This window comes from Gorilla gorilla, chromosome 1, assembly GCF_029281585.2.
Source record: "Gorilla gorilla gorilla isolate KB3781 chromosome 1, NHGRI_mGorGor1-v2.1_pri, whole genome shotgun sequence".
Classification (NCBI taxonomy): Eukaryota; Metazoa; Chordata; class Mammalia; order Primates; family Hominidae; genus Gorilla; species Gorilla gorilla.
The window spans coordinates 230,653,921-230,670,971 of NC_073224.2; the positions used below are offsets into that span (position 1 = coordinate 230,653,921).

At 45.1% G+C, this 17,051-nt stretch overlaps 1 protein-coding gene across 6 annotated transcripts in view; it reads right to left on the reverse strand.

Moving 5' to 3' along the window:
* The window catches only part of NMNAT1 (nicotinamide nucleotide adenylyltransferase 1), a 47,561-nt gene that overhangs the window by 29,162 nt on the left and 1,348 nt on the right, over positions 1-17,051 (reverse strand). The window contains exon 1 of one of the 6 annotated variants that reach the window (XM_063702861.1): positions 13,429-13,756. The exons of the other annotated variants lie outside the window; for them this stretch is intronic. The gene's annotated coding sequence lies outside the window, so the exon portion shown is untranslated. Of the gene's footprint in view, positions 1-13,428; positions 13,757-17,051 lie in introns of those variants that run through there. 6 annotated transcript variants of the gene reach the window in all.

Consider the following 17,051-nt stretch of genomic DNA (forward strand, 5'->3'; position numbering starts at 1 on the left):
CTAGGGTTTGTCCCTTTCCTGAAGAGTACTTCCTCCATATCATTGCAGGGCACATGTGCATGCATATGGGGGGGCTGTGGCCGATTGATGAATGGGTGCAGCAGTTTGGAAACTCTAACGGGACTGCCCTGGGTCCTCCTTGTCTTGCTCCAGGTGCTCTGGGCCCAGTGTCACCATGATTCACTTTTGTTTGGCCCACACGGCTTATCGCTTGCACTGCTGGCTGCTGAGAACTCACCAGCTCAGGCTGTAAGTGTCCCTCCCCAGTTCACTGTGACAATAAGGAGTTCATTTCTTTCTCTGGCAGTCTTGAGCCTTAAAATTTACTTTTAATTTTAAAATTACTAATCTTGGGCTGGGTACAGTGGCACGTGGCTGTAGTCCCAGCTACTCGGGAGGCTGAAATTGAGCCACTGCGTTTTGGCCTGGGTAGTTACTGATCTTTATTATTATTATTTTTTTTGGTAGAGATGGGGTCTCGCTGTGTTGCCCAGGCTGGTGTCAAACTCCTGGCCTCAAGTGATCCTCCCACCTTGGCCTCCCACGGTGCTGGGATTAGAGGCATGAGCCACCACACCTGGCCAAAATAACTGATCTTTATGTTTTAAAAACACTGAGATGTAAATATTAACATAACATTAAGCCGGGGTTTTTTTGTTTTTTTTTTTTAGAGATAGGGTATCGCTCTGTTGCCTAGGCTGCAGTACAGTGGCACAGTCATTGCTCACTGCAGCCTTCAAATCCCAGGCTCAAGAGATCCTCCCACCTCAGCCTGCCAAGTAGCTAGTACTACAAGCATACGCCATCACTCCTGGCTAAAAAGTCAGTTTTTTAAAAATCAACTTTTCGAAAACAATAGTAATTCTGTTTGGCTTTCCCTATCGCATATTTCAGGATGCTCAGTATTAAACCTGTGTTGGCTAAGAGTTAAGTAACGTGGCTGACCTCACCACCTCTCAGGATTTACACCTCTAAAAGGGTGCTATTCCTTTCAAAACAATAACTTTAAGCATGTAGCTATGTTCTTGTTCCAACAATGCTGCCATTAAATACTATTGGGGGTATATTTTGAAATTGCATATTCTTTTGAGTACCTTCACTGGGGATAAATCTGTCTTTGGAGGGTATATTTGATTTCTGTGAATGCCCTAAAGTTATTCAGTGCTAAACCCAATTAATAAAATAATCAAGGTGAATAGTTTACAGTGAAGAAGGGAGTTAGAATGATTAGTTAATGGTGAGATTTTCTTTTTTTTTTTTTTTTTTGTTGGTTGGGGGATGGAGTCTTGTTGTCGCCCAGGCTGGAGTGCAGTGGCGTGCAATCTTGGCTCACTGCAACCTCCACCTCCCAGGTTCAAGCCATTCTCCTGCCTCAGCCTCCTGAGTAGCTGGGATTACAGGTGCATGCCACCACGCCCAGCTAATTTTTGTATTTTTAGTAGAGATGGGGTTTCACCATGTTGGTCAGGCTGGTCTTGAACTCCTGACCTCATGATCTGCCTACTTTGGCCTCCCAAAGTGCTAGGATTACAGGCGTGAGTCACCGCACCCAGCCTCTTTTTTTTTTTTTTTTTTTTCCCGAGATGGAGTTTCACTCTTGTCCCCCGGCTGTAATGCAATGGCACGATCTCGGCTCACTGCAACCTCTGCCTCCCGGGTTCAAGCGATTCTTCTGCTTCAGCCTCCCAAGTAGCTGGGATTACAGGCGCCCGCCACCACACCCAGCTAATTTTTGTATTTTTAGTAGAGATGGGGTTTCAGTATGCTGGCCAGGCTGGTCTCAAACTCCTGATCTCAGGTGATCCACCTGCCTCGGCTTCCCAAAGTGCTGGGATTACAGGCTTAAGCCACTGTGCCCGACCAAGATTTTCTTACATGCCATAGAAACTACATACACGTAATCTCAAAAGAATTTCAGAAATGCTTTGAGCAGTAACAATTTTCATTTGCTTGTGCAAGTTGTGGTAGGTAGATTAACTCTCAGTTTGTCAGTTAACAGTCTGTTTCCTCATTTAAAAAAATGGAGAACCACAGTCCTATGTCATAGGATTTTGTGCATATTAAATTAGATAATGCATGTAAAATGTTTGACACATTTGTCTACCAATTATGAATATTGATAACTTAGTATTACTTGCAGGTTGTTTTACATTAATTTACAGTCATGATAAAGGAACCAAGGTTCTAAAGATTCCCTAAAGATCAGTATCAACAGGCTGGGAGCAGTGGCTCACACCTCTAATCCCAGTACTTTGGGAGACAGAGGCGGGCGGATCACGAGGTCAGGAGTTCAAGACCAACCTGATCAGCATGGTGAAACCCCATCTCTACTAAAAATACAAAAATTAGTCGGGCGTGGTGGTGTGCTTCTGTAGTCCCAGATACTCAGGAGGCTGAGGCAGGAGAATTGCTTGAACCCGGGAGGCAGAGGTTGCAGTGAGCCGAGATCGCACCATTGCACTCCAGCCTGGGTGACAGAGCAAGACTCCGTCTCAAAAAAAACAAAACAAAACAAAACAAAACAAAAAATCAGTATCAACAAAGCCTGCTAAATAATGGGAGAACAATAAGTAGTAGCTATTTTAATATTCTTATTGAAGTATTATTAGATAGAATTTTATTAGAATGCAATGGATCTCAATTCAATCAGAAACACCATCTCTACTAAAAATACAAAATATCATTATGTTTAAAACTTTATCTCTGTAGTTAAATGTAACATTATCACCAAACAGAACCTGAATTTGGTTTCTGGAAGCTATTTCATCACTAAATGGTAATGTAAAATGTAACTCACTGTGTCCCATGCAGCCGGGTGACAGCGCTCTTGGTTGGAATTACCACCCTGGTTCTCCAGTTCTATGTTCTGCTAAGGTAGGTTCTTACACTTGGCAGCTCAACATGCATTTCTCACCTGTGGACATGGCTTGGGTGCTCTCTGGGATTTCTGTTACGTGTTTAATTGCAGCCTGCCCCATTTTTTCTGCTCCTATTATCAAGGGCAATCACCTACTTCACTTCTTCGAAAAGCCAAAAATCTCAATATAGTGAAGATAGCTGTGGGTAAACTGAGCTTAACTTTTAATCCACACTTACTTCTTCTGGTATAGAAAGCCATTAAATAGGATACAATGAGGAGACCAATGTCTCAACTTACAGATTCCCTGGAGACCAGTCCCAACGGTCTAGCGTTAGCTTATGTCTGCAGGGCTGAGGGTGGCAGGCACGCCCGACCTGATTATTACTTAATATGTTCTTTCAGATTCTGTCTTCGAAATTATTCTTAGCGGAAACAGTCTGTTAATAACTTTAATTCTAAAAAAAAAAAATCTGAAAACTGAGAATCTACTTAAGCGAGGGAGAGTGACAGGAAGCTGCAACACTCCTTGTAATTAGCCGAACTCAAACTCACCAGCTTCTATTACAGAAAGTCTGTGTAAAATAAGTCATTTTTCCTTACTAGAAGTCAGAATTCCCATGAAATAGTTTTTCACCAAAATCGCAAATTAACGTGAATTTAAAAACCGGTAAACAAGGGCTGGGCGCAGTGGCTCACACCTGTAATCCCAGCACTTTGGGAAGCCGAGGCGTGGATCACGAGGTCAATAGTTCGAGACCAGCCTGGCCAACATGGTGAAGCCCACTCTTGCATGGTGGCACATGCCTGTAATCCCAGCTACTTGGGAGGCTCAGGAAGGAGAATTGCTTGAACCCGGGAGGTGGAGGTTACAGTGAGCCAAGATCGCGGCACTGCGCTCCAGCCTGGGAAACAGAGTGAGACTGCGTCTCAAAAAAAAAATGATAAACAAGACTGGGCACGGTGGCTCACACCTGTAATCCCAGCACTTTGGGAGGCTGAGGTGGGCGGATCACCTGAGGTTGGGAGTTTGAGACCAGCCTGACCAACATGGAGAAACCCTGTCTGTACTAAAAATACAAAATTAGCCTGACATCCTGGTACATTCCTGTAATCCCAGCTACTCACGAGGCTGAGGCAGGGGAATTGCTTGAACTTGGGAGGCAGAGGTTGCAGTGAGTTGATATCCCACCATTGAACTCCAGCCTGGGCAACAAGAGCGAAACTCCACCTCAAAAATAAAAATAAAAATAAAAAGGCCACATGCAATGGCTCATGCCTGTAATCTTAGCATTTTGGGAGGCTGAGGCAGGTGGATCACAAGGTCAGGAGTTTGAGACCAGCATGACCAACATGGTGAAACCTCATCTCAACTAAAAATACAAAAATTATCCAGGCATGGTGGCATGTGCCTGTAATCCTAGATACTGAGGAGGCTGAGGCAGGAGAATCGCTTGAACCTCGGAGGTGGAGGTTGCAGTGAGCCAAGATCACATCATTACATTCCAGCCTGGGTGACAGAGCGAGACTCTGTCTCAAAAAAAAAAAAAAAAAAAAAAAAGGTAAACAAGGCCAGGATCAGTGGCTCATGCCTGTAAAGCACTTTGGGAGGCCAAGGTGGGCGGATCACCTGAGGTCAGGAGTTCGAGACCAGCTTGGACAACATGATGAAACCCCATCTCTACTAAAAATACAAAATATTAGTCAGGAGTGGTGGCGCACGCCTGTAATCCTAGCTACTCAGGAAGCTGAGGCATGAGAATCACTTGAACCCAGGAGGTGGAGGTTGCAGTGAGCTGAGATCATACAACTGCACTCCAGCTTCAGTGACAGAACAAGACTCTGTCTCAAAAAAAAAAAAAAAAAAAAGGTAGACCAATCACTTGAGGTCAGGGGTTCGAGATCAGCGTGGCCAACATGATGAAACCCCATCTCTACCTAAAAATACAAAAGCTAGCCGGGTGCGGTGGCACGTGCCTGTAATCCCAGCTACTGGGAAGGCAGAGGCACAAGAATTGCCTGAACCTGGGAGGCAGAGGTTGCAGTGAGCAGAGATCGCACTACTGCACTCCAGCCTGGGTGACAAAGTAAAACTCTGTCTCAAAAAAAAAAAAAAAAAAGAAAAGAAAGAAACATGGTAAACGTTATTTATTTACCAGTGATAACATTAATAACTCTTACTATTATTTATGGACTATATTGTAGCATTTATTTACAGTCATGGTAAAGGAACCAAGGTTCTCAAGAGAAGTGAGTTGCCTACAGCCAAGATGAACCCAGTGCCAGAATAAGAATTAGAGTTCAAGGATTAGTGCCTTCTGGTGTTACGCTTATACCATAGATTTCCTGTAATAAGTAATAAATTAATGTATCACCCAGTTTATTGACTTTTAGGCCCAGATCTTCCCAATATTGCAGCCAATCTCTCCTGTACAACCTGGTTGGTAATACCATCTTTACCTTCTTCACAATTGGTAAGTGTGTAGTTATCCGTCAAGCATTTATTAAGTATCTACTACAAATAGTAGCCAGACACTGCTAGAACAAAAATTGGTAGGACAGAGCTCTCTGCTCTTCAGGAACTCATAGACTAAAATGAAAAAAAAACAACTCACATCTAAAATTCAGGTGAAGGGAATCTTTAAAAACTTCCTAAGTATCTCTTTTAGTTGTTTTTGTTTTTTGTTTTTTGAGATGGAGTTTCACTCTTTTTGCCCAGGCTGGAGTGCAATGGTGCAATCTCGGCTCACTGCAACCTCTGCCTCCCAGGTTCAAGTGATTCTCCTGCCTCAGCCTCCCTAGTAGCTGCAATTACAGACATGCGCCACCACACCCAGCTAATTTTGTATTTTTAGTAGGGAAGGGGTTTCTTTCTTTCTTTTTCATTTTTTTTTTTTTTTGAGACAAAGTCTCGCTCTTGTCCCCAGGCTGGAGTGCAATGGCGCGATCCCAGCTCACTGCAACCTCCGCCTCCCGGGTTCAAGCGATTCTCCTGCCTCAGCCTCCCGAGTAGCTGGGATTACAGGTGCATACCACCACGCCCGGCTAATTTTTTGTATTTTAAGTAGAGATGCGGTTTCACCATGTTGGCCAGGCTGGTCTCAAACTCCTGACCTCAGGTGATCCACCCGCCTCAGCCTTCCAAAGTGCTGGGATTACAGGCGTGAGCCACCGCGCCCAGCTTAGAGATGGGGTTTCACCATGTTGGTCAGGCTGGTCTCAAAGTCCTGACCTCAGGTGATCCACCTGCCTCAGCCTCCCAAAGTGCTGGGATTACAGGCGTGAGCCAGCGTGCCTGGCCTCTCTTTTAGTTGTTCTATAATTTGAGTACGGAACCAAATTAAGTTAAACATAAATTCCTTTTTTTTTTTTTTTTTGAGATGGAGTCTTGCTCTGTTGCCAGGCTGGAGTGCAGTGGTGTGATCTCGGCTCACTGCAACCTCCGCCTCCTGGGTTCAAGCGATTCTCGTGCCTCAGCCTCCTGAGTAGCTGGGATTACAGGCACGCACCACCACACAAACCTAATGTTTGTATTTTTAGTAGAGACGGGGTGTCACCATGTTGGCCAGGATGGTCTCAATCTCCTGACCTTATGATCCGCCCGCCTCAGACTCCCAAAGTGCTGGAATTACAGGCATGAGCCACCATGCCTGGCCCAAATTCCTTCTGCTATAAAATTCTTTAGTGTTATAATATTAAAGTATCAGGTTTTTCATTCAATAAATAGTCATTGATCAAGAGATGATTCTGCATAGAAAAACAAGGACAATGGCAACTTGAAGTCAAAAAGTGATATAGGGCTGGGTCCAGTGGCTCATGCCTGTAACCCCAACACTTTGAGGCTGAGGTGGGAGGATCGCGTGAAGTCAGGAGTTCAAGACCAGCCTGGGCAACACGGTGAGACATCATCTCTACAAAAAATAGAAAAAGTTAGCTGGGCATGGTGTCATGCACCTGTAGTCCCAGCTACTTGGGAGGCTGAAGTAAGAGGTTCACTAAAGCCTGGGAGGTGGAGGGTGCAGTGAGTCATGTCATTGCACTCCAGCCTGGGTGACAGAGGGAGGCCCTATCTCCAAAAAAAAAGGACACAGAGTTGGTCTCTATTCTCAACATTCTGAAATGTGGAGAAGTTTAAGAAATATTTTAGCTAATCTATCTTAATTATATTTTCCTTTGAATGTGCTTTTAAGAGTGATGTATGGGCCGGGTGCGGTGGCTCATGCCTGTAATCCCAGCACTTTGGGAGGCCGAGGCAGGTGGATCACCTGAGGTCAGGAGTTCAAGACTAGCCTGGCCAACATGGCAAAACCCCTTCTCTACTAAAAATACAAAAATTAGCTGGGCATGATGGCGCATGCCTGTAGTCCCAGCTACGATGGGGACTGTGGCAGGAGGATCGCTTGAACTTGGGAGGCGGAGGTTGCAGTGAGCCAAGATCGTGCCACTGCACTCCAGCCTGGGCAACAGAGCAAGACTCTGTCTCAAAAAAAAAAAAAAAAAAAAAAAGAGTGATATATGATTTCAGCAAAAACTATGTCCGAATTTTTTAAAATGAAAAAATAGGGCCGGGTGTGGTGGCTCATACCTGCAATCCCAGCACTTTGGGAGGCCAAGGCAGATGGATCACCTGAGGTCACGAGTTCGAGACCAGCCTGGCCAACATGGTGAAACCCTGTCTCTACTAAAAATACAAAAATTAGCTGAGCGTGGTGGCACACGCCTGTAGTCCCAGCTACTCGGGAGGCTGAGGCAGGAGAATCGCTTGAACCCGGGAGGCAGAGGTTGCAGTGAGCCGAGATCATGCCACTGCATTCTAGCCTGGCAACAGAGTGAGACTCCGTCTCAAAAAAAAAAAAACAAAATTAGCTGGGTGTGGTGGTGCAGGCCTGTAATCCCAGCTACTCAGGAGGCTGGGGCAAGAGAACCACTTGAGTCTGGGAGGCAGAGGATGCAGTGAGCTGAGATGGCGCCACTGTACTCCAGCCTGGCAACAGAGCAAGACTCCGTCTCAAAAAAAAAAAAAAAAAAAAAAAAAAAAAAAAAAAAAAGGCCGCGCGCAGTGGCTCACACCTGTAATCCCATTTTGGGAGGCTGAGGTGGGTGGATCACAAGGACAGGAGATCGAGACCATCCTGGCTAATGCGGTGAAACCCCGTCTCTACTAAAAATACAAAAAAAATTAGCCAGGCGTGGTGGCGGGAACCTGTAGTTCCAGCTACTCGGGAGGCTGAGGCAGGAGAATTGCTTGAACCTACGAGGCAGAGGTTGCAGTGAGTCAAGATCACGTCACTGCACTTCCACCTGGGTGACAGAGCAAGACTCCGTCTCAAAAAAAAAAAACATGCATACAATCTATATCAAAGGAAAAATTAGTTTGCCCAGACTGGACATTTCTGTTCCACAGCAGGAAGGGAAGGAAACAAATTGCATTTAGGTTTGCATTCAAGAATATGTTTCTAGCCAAGCGTGGTGGCTCACGCCTATAATCCCAGCACTTTGGGAGGCCAAGGTGGGCAGATCACCTGAGGTCAGGAGTTCGAGACCAGCCTGGCCAACATGGTGAAACCCTGTCTCTACTAAAAATACAAAAAATTACCCAGAAGTGGTGGTGCACACCTATAATCCCACCTACTAGGGAGGCTGAGGCAGGAGAATCACTTGAACCCGGGAGGCAGAGGTCACCGGGAGCTGAGATTGTGCCACTGCACTCCAGCCTGGGCGACAGAGCCAGACTCCGTCTCAAAAAAAAAAAAAAAAAAAAAAAAAAAAAAAAAAAAAAAAGAAAAAAAAAAAAAAAAACAAAGAATATGTTTCTTTCTGAGATGATTAAACCTAAAAACTGATGCTGTTCCTCTGTCTTTTTAGGTTTTACTGTGCGGTTTGTTCAGATGGAGCCATTGCCACGGGCACTGAAGTGGATGTTTTCTGCATTTGGTGTGGGATCCTTCAGTGAAGGAGTGTGCACTATGGTGTTAACAGTTTTGGCAACAGACTGTGTATGTTTTTAAACAATGAATTTCTTTTTTTTTCTTTGAGACAGAGTTTCACTCTGTCACCCCAGCTGGAGTGCGGTGGCGCGATCTGTGCTCACTGCAAGCTCCGCCTTCCAGGTTCATGCCATTCTCCTGCCTCAGCCTCCCAAGTAGCTGGGACTACAGGTGCCCGCCACCATGCCTGGCTAATTTTTTGTATTTTTTTTTAGTAGAGATGGGGTTTCACCGTGTTAGCCAGGATGGTCTGGATCTCCTGACCTCGTGATCCGCCCACCTCGGCCTCCCAAAGTGTTGGGATTACAGGCGTGAGCCATAAACAAAGAATTTCTAAAGGCTTATCTTAATCTGAAAGTTTGGCTGTAAATAATATGTCTTCAATATTTATTTTCTACTGACACCAAAAGAAGAGATATGTGGAGATGGAATACCTAATTAGGCACATGTCACAGTTAAAACATTTCACTGGGGAAAGTTTAAAAATCCTACAAGAGATTTTTGTTTTTGTAGGTGAATTCTACTTTACTAGAGCTTCGAAAAGTAGTTAAGATATTAATCAACAGTGAAACAGGCTGGGCACAGTGGCTCACGCCTCTAATCCCAGTACTTTGGAAGGCTGAGGCAGGCAGATCGATTGAGCCCAGGAGATGAAGACCAGCATAGGCAATGTGGCGAAACCCCATCTCTACAAAAATTACAAAAATTAGCTGGACCTGGTGGCACGTCCACCAGGACTACACCTAGCTGTAGTCCCAGCTACTTGGGAGGCTGAGGCAGGAGGATCCCGTGAACCCAGGAATTCAAGGCTGCAGTGAGCCATGCTCACACCACTGCACTCTGGCCTGGATGACAAAGCAACATCTTGTCTCAAAACAAACAAACAAACAACAACAATAAAAAAAACAGTGAAGCTGTTGGATTGGGTTTGGCACAGTAAACAGCAAGACTTCTATTTCTTGCTAAATTGGCACCTTCATTTAAATCCTTGTGGCAAAACATTTTTAACACATTCTGATTAAAAGACAAAGTATTCCTCATAGCACCTTTTCTCTCTCAAATGTAGGAAAAAACAACCCCTGAACTTTACTACTTGTCTGTGCTGCTGTCGGTGAGCAGCTTAACTTCTACAGGTAAGCAAGAAAACTTCCCAAGTAACCAATCCTTGTCAAAGGCTTACCAGTCCTTCGAGGCAAGTAACTACTCAACCAGCACTGTGACTGTGATGTTGCAAGGAGAATATTAAGCTCTAGTTCCTCTTTTTTTTTTTTTTTTTGAAACAGAGTCTCACTTTGTTGCTTAAGCTGGAGTGCAGTGGCGTGATCTTGGCTCACTGCAACCTCCTCCTCCTGGATTAAAGCAATTCTTCTGCCTCAGCCTCCCCAGTAGCTGGAATTAAAGGTGTGTGCCACTATGCCTGGATAATTTTGGTATTTTTAGTAGAGATGGGGTTTCGCCATGTTGGCCAGGCTAGTCTTGAACTCCTGACCTCAACTGATCCACCCGTCTCAGCCTCCCAAAGTGCTGGGATTATAGCCGTGAACCACTGTGCCCACACCCTAGTTCCTCTTAAAGCAAGAGATCCAAGAAGCTAAGAAGTATGAAAAGCAAAGCAAAGAAAACAGGAGGAGGGGAGAGTTAGGATGGGATATGAAAAGCCACCCTTCTCACGTTACTTCCACTGCATTTAATGAGATCCTATTCTTTATCCTGTAGTGCTTTTCTCAGGCCTGGGGCTGATCTGGCGGGCCAGGGTGACCTGTTGAAGGCCAGATGCTAACCCAACAGTCTGAGCCATCTGGGTCCTGTTTTTCCTGTCTGAGATACTCGTCTCTACCAGGCTGGGCCTGTCCCAGCAGCACTGCCACCTATCGGCCATCACACGACCGTCTCCCATCCTGCTATTTCAGCTGAACAGCAGAGCCAATAACAGGAAGCATGTCAAAATCAGTCATTTAGTAGAAAACTGCATTATGCCAGGCGTGGTGGTTCATGCCTATAATCTCAACACTTTGGGAGGCCAAGGCGGGCGGATCACTTGAGGTCAGGAGTTCAAGATCAGCCTGACCAAAATGTCAAAACCCTGTTGCTACTAAAAATACAAAAATTAGCCGGGCATGGTTGCAGGTGCCTGTAATCCCACCTACTTGGGAGGCTGAGGCAGGAGAATCACTTGAACCCTGGAGGCAGAGGTTGTAGTGAGCCGAGATTGCGTCACTGCCCTCCAGCCTGGGTGACAGAGCGAGACTCTGTCTCAAAAGAAAGAAAAAGAAAGCTGCATTTAAGTATTAATGAGCACTCACTGACAATGGATAAAAAGAAACAGTTCCGCTGAAATCACAGGACTGACATCATAACCCAATTCACCCCAAATAAAGATCTCCTGTCAAATACTTTCACAATGATTATTGTGACTTTCTAAACCTCATTTTTTGTTCAATGAAGTTAAGTGGCATCAGCTGGGAGACTGCTATAGAAATAAGTGCTGAAAAAGAGGAAGGAAAATAGAAATCTTAGTAATGAACAAAGGTGTAGTTTCAAAAGACCCCAGTAATTCAGATTGTGTATTTAAACAAGGTCAATTTATTGCTTCTTTAAGAATGTAGTGGGGCCAGACACGGTGGCTCATGCCTGTAATCCCAGCACTTTGAGAGGCTGAGGTGGGCGGATCACTTGAAGTCAGGAGTTTGAGACTAGCCTTGCCAACATGGTGAAACTCCGTCTCCACTAAAAAAAACAAAAAAATTATATATATACACATACATATATATATATACACAAAAAAAAATTAGCTGGGCCTCTTGGTGTGTACCTATAATCCCAGCTACTCGGGAGGCTGAGGCAGGAGAATCGCTTGAACCCAGGAGGTGGAGGTTGCAGTGAGCAAAGATTGCGCCACTGCACTCCAGCCTGGGTGACAGAGCGAAACTCCATCTCAAAAAAAAAAAAAAGAAAAAAAAAAAAAAAAAGCAGTGGAAGATTTTAGAGTAAAAATAATCACAACCTCCCCCTTATAGATTATAACAATCTTCTGCATCATGACAGCTAATTATTTTCTAGAGAAAATAGCTAAGTGACCTGCATTGTGTTTTGTCTTTATTTTTTTTTTTTTTTTGAGACAGAGTCTTGGTCTGTTGCCCAGGCTGGAGTGCAGTGGTGTGATTTCGGCTCACTGAAATCTCCGCCTCCCGGGTTCAAGCGATTCTGCCTCAGCCTCCCGCGTAGCTGGGATTACAGGTGCCTGCCACCATGCCCGGCTAATTTTTGTATTTTTAGTAGAGATGGGGTTTCACTATGTTGGCTAGGCTGGTCTGGAACACCTGACCTCAGGTGATCCACCTGCCTCGGCCTCCCAAAGTGCTGGGATTATAGGCGTGAGCCACCGTGGCCAGCTGTGTTTTGTCTTTTTACTTCTGTGTATATTTAACAATTCCGGGCCACACACAGTGGCTGACGCCTGTAATCCCAACATTCTGGGAGGCCAGGTGGGTGAATCACCTGAGGTCAGGAGTTCGACACCAGCCTGGCCAACATGGTGAAACTCCGTCTCTACTAAAAATACAAAAAATTAGCCAGGCATGGTGGCGGGTGCCTGTACCAGCTACTTAGGAGGCTGAGGCAGGAGAATCACATGAACCCAGGAGGCAGAGGTTGCAGTGAGCTGAGATGGGGCCACTGCACTCCAGCCTAGGCAACAAGAGTAAAACTCTGTCTCAAAAAAAAAAAATTCTGAAGTATTTTTGGTAGGGACTAGTTACTCACAAATGGTCCCAATGTCATTAAGGACTGGATACAACTTCATTTTGAGACAGGGTCTCACTCTATCACCCAGGCTGGAATACAATGGCACAGTCACTGCAACCTCCACCTCCCGGGCTCAAGCCATCCTCCCACCTCAGCCCTCACCCCAAGTAGCTGGGACTACAGGTATGCCCCACCAGACCTGGCTACTCTTTTGTATTTTTTTGTAGAGATAAGGTTTCACTATATTGCCCAGACTGGCCTCGAACACCTGGGCTCAAGCAATCCGCCCACCTTGACCTCCCAAAGTGTTGGGATTACGGGCATGAGCCACCTTACCTGGCCAACAACTCCATTTCTTGAGAAAAAGAACAGTACTAACGGGCAAGGAGAATGTATTCAGTATAAAATCTCCCAAAGCATCTCTGACAGACACAGCACCTGAACACATGGAAATGACTGTTCATCTGTTCTCATCTGGAGAGGTTACCTAATATATACCCACTATCCCTTGACGCCACCAACATTTTCGGAGCACCTTCCACATCCCAGACACAGCACTAAGTTAGGAATTAGAAACGCGAGCAATCACACAATAAGAATGAAATTCCTTTGAAGTAATTATATTACCATGATTAACAGAAATTATTTAGAAACAACACATTCTCTAGACCTCATCAACCACTGCAGGGCTTTGAGCAGAGGAGTGACATGATCTGACATATTTTTAAGGATCTCTCTAGCAGTTGAAGCTGAAAACAGAATGTAGGGAGAGGCAAGGGTACAAGTGAAGACACAAGATGGGAGGCTACTGCAATAATCCAGGTGACAGGTGATGCTGACCTGGCCCTGATGGTGGTAGCAAAGTGATAAGATGTCACTCGATTCTGGGTGTATTTGGAACATACAGCCAATGTGATTTGCAACGGATGGGATGTGGGCTGTGAAAGAAAGAAAAGTCAAGCACGACTCCAAAAGTTTTTGGCCTAAGCAGCTAAAAGAACAGTATTACCTTTAATTGAGAAGAGAATGATAGTGAAGCATGATGGCGTGTGCCTGTAATCCTAGCTACCTGGGACCTTGAGAGCTTGTTTGGAGGTTCTAGCAGGGGAACGCAGCTACTTATATACCCTTGACCGAAGATTAGTCCTCCTCTATTGGGGATGGTCGTTCTCTTCGACTTGAGTGTGCAGCTTTGGGAGGGACATACATGAAGCAGTGAGGGAGGAAGGAGACACCAGCCTAGCCACCCAGATCAGCCGGATCAACCCTGGTGATCAACGGGGTGAGAGATGTCACAGCCAGGTTGCCCTCACATCCTACTTGGGAGGCGGAGGTGGGAGGATCACCTAAGTCTAGGAGTTCAAGGCTACAGTGAACCATGATCACGCCATTGCACTCCAGCCTGGGCGACACAGCAAGACCCTGTCTCCAAAAAAAGAGAAGAGAAAGATGTCTATGGAGTAGGCTTGAGGGGACTATCAGGAGTTCAGTTTACAGAGAAGTGAAGTTTGAGACATCTATTAGATATCCAAGTGGTGACCGTAAGTAGGCAAATGGAGAACAAAGCCAAGTTCAGGGGAGAGGTACAGACATACAACAGACTAGAGATTTGGATATATCTGCATATAGATGGTGTATTTGTCTGCTTGGGCTGTCATACTAAAATACCACAGACTGGGTGACTTAAACAACAGAAATTTACTTTGTCACCATTCTGGAGACTAGAAGCCCAAGATCAAGGTTTTGGCCAATTTGGTCTCTGGTGGCAGCTCTGTTCCTGTCTTGTACATGGCCACCTTCTTGCTAGTCCTCACATAATCTTTCTTCGGTATGTAAGGGTAAGGGGCAAGCTCTCCATTCACTCTTCTGATAAGGACACTAGTCCTATCGGATCAGGGCCCCACACTTATGACCTCATTTAACCTTAATTACTTCCTTACTCCAAATACAACCACACCTAGAGTGACATCTTTGATTCTAAAAGTTCATGTTCTTACCCATTATGCAAGACTTACAATGGTACAAGCTATTTAAGGCAGACATTTAAAAGAGGCCCAAGTGTTCAGAGAGCCTTTGGCTCCTGGTACTTCTTGTTAGCCACTCAAGTTTCATCTGCCCCAGCATTTTCCCTACCTAGTTGGAGCAACTTGCGTTCTCTGGGCTCCCATCCCAAGACCAAGCTGAAGTGTCCTCAACTCCTCCAGCTGCCAAGGAGCATTTATCTGGTTTCCCAGTGACTCCCAGTCTGGAGGTTACTTTCCCCAGTGCTGTCTCCCATGGTTTCCTACCTAACATCTTATTTCTCTCTCTCCAGTTTCTCCTCTGCCTTCTGTCTGAAGGCTTGTATTCTATTTTTGTTTCAGAATGCATTTCTCTCATGCATTAGAAATGTTTTCATTATCCATTAACTCTAAACAAGAACCTAAAGGCATATAAAAAAACCCTTAGCATAGAACTGCTGAATGACTAAGTCACAGAGAAGAACAGGCAAATACCTCCACTGCTTCGAAGACTGCACACGCTAAAACTACACAAACGCCAGAACAGAACATTGGATTATCATTATCAAAATTAGGGGAAGGCTGGGTGGGGTGGCTCATGCCTGTAATTCCGGCACTTTGCGGGGCCAAGGTGGGAGGATTACTTGAGCCCAGGAGTTTGAAACCAGCCTGGGCAACATGACAAAACCTCATCTCTACAAAAAATACAAAAACTAGCCGGATGTGGTGGCATGCACCTGAAGTCCCAGCTACTAGGGAGGCTGAGGTGCAAGGATCACTTGAGCCTGAGAGATTAAGGCTGCAGTGAGCCGTAATCGTGTCACTGTACTCCAGCCTGGGTGACAGGGCAAACAAAAACAAAAATTAAAAAATCAGGGAACGTACACTGTGAACAAGTGTTTATTCAGCAAATTTTTCAAATTATTATTATTATTTTTTTGAGACCGAGTCTCGCCCTGTAGCCCAGGCTGAAGAGCACGATCTCGGCTCACTGCAACCTCCGCCTGCCGGGTTCAAGCAATTCTCCTGCCTCAGCCTCCCGAGTAGCTGGGACTAGAGGCACACGCCACCATGCACAGCTAATTTTTTGTATTTTTAGTAGAGACAGGGTTTCACCATGGGGGCCAGGCTGGTCTCAAACTCCTGACCTTGTGATCCGCCCACCTTGGCTTTCCAAAGTCCTGGGATTACAGGTGTGAACCACTACACCCAGCTCAAATAATTTTTTTAAAGTATATTTTCCAGTTTTGTTTTGTATGGCACTGACTCTGTCACTGTGAATTCCATTTTACCCAAAACATTGACACTTCCACACATATTTATGAATCAAAATTGAACGATAATTGCATTAACAGGTACTTTTATTTTTTTCTTTTGTTTTGTTTTGTTTTGTTTTTTTAAGATGGAGTTGCTCTGTCACCCAGGCTGCAGTGCAGCGTTGCGATCTTGGCTCACTGCAGCATTCACCTCCTGAGTTCAAGCGATTCTCATGCCTCAGCCTCCTGAGTAGCTGAGATTATAGGCATGAACCACCACGCCTGGTTAATTTTTGTATTTTTAGTAGAGATGGGGTTTCACCATGTTGGCCGGGCTGGTTTTGAATTCCTGACCTTAAGTGATCTGCCCGCCTTGGCCTCCCAAAGTGCTGGGATTACAGGCATGAGCCACTGCACCCGGCCAACTTTTGCAAAGGAAATTCTTTGAATCTGAAGTGTCTTGCAAGGTAGAGGCTATTGCAACCATTTCAACTAGTGTGTCAACAGTCTTCTCTAAGGTGGGCTAGAAAAATGGTTTCATATTCAAATTATAACTCTGAAAAACAATTGATGGTAATAAAGAGATTCCACAATCAGACAGAACTAAGAGAAACAATTAGTTCTGGTAGAGTTCTGTGGTAATCACAGTTAGAAGTTTATCCTGGGTAGCTGAAATATAACTAACTTCAAAGACTCCAGGCCTCTGGTGGCTTGTGCCAATCACCACAACACTTTGAGGGGCCAAGGCCGGAGGATCGCTTGAGCCCAGGAGTTCAAGGCTGCAGTGAGCTATGATCACACCACTGCACTCCAGCCTGGGCAACACAGCTCTTGTTTTTTAACAAGACATTGTTACTTAAAAAAAGACTGCCCTGATGAAACAATTCTACCATGAACACTGATATTGTTCTGTGGACTACTTCAGGAAGATGGACTAAGAACATCATTAAATAGTTCCAACCAGTTTCTGGGTAATTTTATTTTTAATTTTTTGTTATGAGGGTCTTGCTATGTTGCCCAGGCTGGGCTCAAATGATCCTCCCACCTCGGCCTCTCAAAGTGCTGGGTTTACAGGTGTCACACCGCGACAGCCAAGGGTAACTTTTTTTTATTTTTATTTTTGAGATGGAGTCTCGAACTGTCGCCCCGGCTGGAGTGCAATGGCGCGATCTCGGCTCACTGCAACCTCCGCCTCCAGGATTCAAGC